The sequence below is a fragment of the Lactuca saligna genome, chromosome 9 (assembly GCF_052625555.1).
Source record: "Lactuca saligna cultivar CGN05327 chromosome 9, ASM5262555v1, whole genome shotgun sequence".
NCBI lineage: Eukaryota > Viridiplantae > Streptophyta > Magnoliopsida > Asterales > Asteraceae > Lactuca > Lactuca saligna.
In genome coordinates, this window is record NC_136425.1 from 121,684,192 (window position 1) to 121,686,932 (window position 2,741).

Genomic DNA, 2,741 nt, shown 5'->3' on the forward strand with positions numbered 1-2,741 from the left:
CCCTCAGTCGAAAAGAATACACTGGTTGGAGAGTCAAATCTATGAATATGACCATCCATTCCCACTTATCCACACAAATTAAGGAGGCTCAACTAGAAGCTTTACAACCCGAGCATGTGACGGGTGAATCCCTGAGAGGAATGGAAAAGAATCTAGAAATCAAGGGTGGCGGAGCCTATTATCTCATGGACCGTATCTGGACACCAAGACATGGTGGTTTCAGGGATGTGGTCATGACTGAAGCGCACAACACGAGGTATTTCGTTCACCCAGGTTCAGATAAAATGTATTTGGATCTTAAGAAACTGTACTGGTGGCCTAACATGAAAGCAGAGATTGCTACCTCTGTAAGTAAATGTCTTACATGCGCTAAGGTTAAGGTCGAGTACCAGAAACCTTGAGGATTACTACAACAACCAAAGATACTGGAATGTAAATGGGAACGGGTTACTATGGATTTCATAACCAAGTTGCCCATGACAACGGGTGGACTTGATACCATATGGGTCATCATCGACAGATTGACCAAATCCGCGCATTTTCTACCCATCAAGGAGACTGACAAGATGGAAAGGCTTACAAGAACTTACATAAGGGAAATAGTACGATTACATGGGGTTCCGATGTCCATTATCTCCGATAGAGATAGTAGATTTACATCAAGGTTCTGGCAGTCACTACAAAGTTCCCTAGGGACTAGACTAGACATGAGTACAGCCTACCATCCACAAACAGACAGGCAAAGTGAGAGAACGATACAAACTTTGGAAGATATGTTGATCGCCTGTGTGATTGACTTTGGAAAGGCATGGGATATCCATTTACTTCTTGTCGAATTTTCATACAACAATAGTTATCATACGAGCATAAAGGCTGCTCCATTTGAACCCCTCTATGGCTGCAAGTGCAGATCCCCTCTGTGTTGGACCGAAGTTGGCGACACACAACTAGCTAAAGGACGAGATACTGAAAACACTCTCACGGGTCCAGAAATCATACGAGAAACGACAGAGAAGATCGTTCAGATTTGTGAACGGTTGAAAGCATCTAGAGACCGATAGAAAAGCTATGCTGACCAACGGAGAAAACCTTTGGAATTCCAAGTAGGAGACCGTGTTCTATTGAAAGTCTCGCCATGGAAAGGCTTAATACGCTTTGGAAAGTGTGGAAAGCTAAATCCACGGTACATAGGGCCTTTCGAGATTCTCACCAGAATCGGCCCTGTAGCTTACAAACATAATCTACCACGGGAACTTAGTAACATACACCCAACCTTCCACGTATCGAATTTGAAAAAGTGTCTATCCGATGAGACTCTTGTTATCCCACTCGACGATATCGAGATCAACGAGAGCCTCAACTTCGTGGAAGAACCAGTAGAAGTCATGGACCGAGAGGTCAAACAAATGAAACAAAGTCGCATACCCATCGTGAAAGTCCGTTGGAACGCCAAGCGAGGACCTGAATTCACATGGGAACGCGAAGATCAAATGAAACAAAAGTACCCGCGTCTTTTTCTCTGATTCACTTGTATCTTTCTTACTTTAAATTTCAGGACGAAATTCCCTCTAACAGGGGGATGATGTGACAACCTGATATTTCAACTACATGTAAACGACCTAAAAAATCAAGTATTGTAACCACGTTCGTTATAATAAAATTAATTCGAAAATAAAATATCCAAAAATCACTAATTAAATTACCTATTATGTTAGATATCATTAAACCGTGATCATACGTAAAAAGAACGCCCAAATCCGACTTCGTATAAGAAAGTTAGAAATTTTCCAAGTTCGGCTTAACGACAGACAACTAAAAACTCGAATCGGAGATCGAGCGACTTTTGGCCGGAATGACCTAAACGAGAATCGAAGGTCTCAACAATGGTATTTCAACGGTAAAAAGTCTGGCAAAAACTAACTTCAGATAAAGAAGTTATGAATTTCTAAAGAAATTTTCTTACCGCGACCTTTTAAAAATAAATAATAAAAATAATTTCAAAATTTGCCGACGGGATCTAAACGAAAGTTGTATAGTAAAAGTGCTACCCCAAAGCTCCGATCACTTTGCTCAAGTCCCGAAGGTCATTTGTGCTCTCGAGATTCCCGAAAATCCCGAGAAAATCCGTTTTCTCGAGTCGAAATTCTGTCCGGTTTTCATCCCGCCTCCTCCGATCTTTCAAGTGAGTTCATACCCCTATAATTCACACTTTTAAATGTTTTATGAGTACTTTTATATGCTTTTAAGGGAGGAATACAAGTAAAACACTCGATTATTATTGTGTGTTATATAAACTTTCACTATACGCGTTTTATCAACGGAATCATATGTGATTTATAACTATTATAGGGAAACTTTCATATGCAAATTATACCACGACAACATTTTATCTTTTGAAATGAGAAATGATTTATGTATTTATATAAATCACACTCTGCTTATACTATATTTATGTGTGTCGGTTTTGGCACTACAAAAACTATATTTTTCATAACAAGTGAGCATTTTCACTAAGGGTTTATTATACAAACGAAACACACTTTTAGGAAACTATAATAGTTGTAGTTTTACGAGAATACTACGAACTTTTACATACATGGAAATACTATTTCAAGAAGCTACTTTCATATACAATAACAAACGAACATTTTCACACGTAAATCTATTTTATACTAAGATTTGTGAGACATTAAACTTCACGTACGCACGAGTACACATTTCAAGTCCTGTATTATATACCA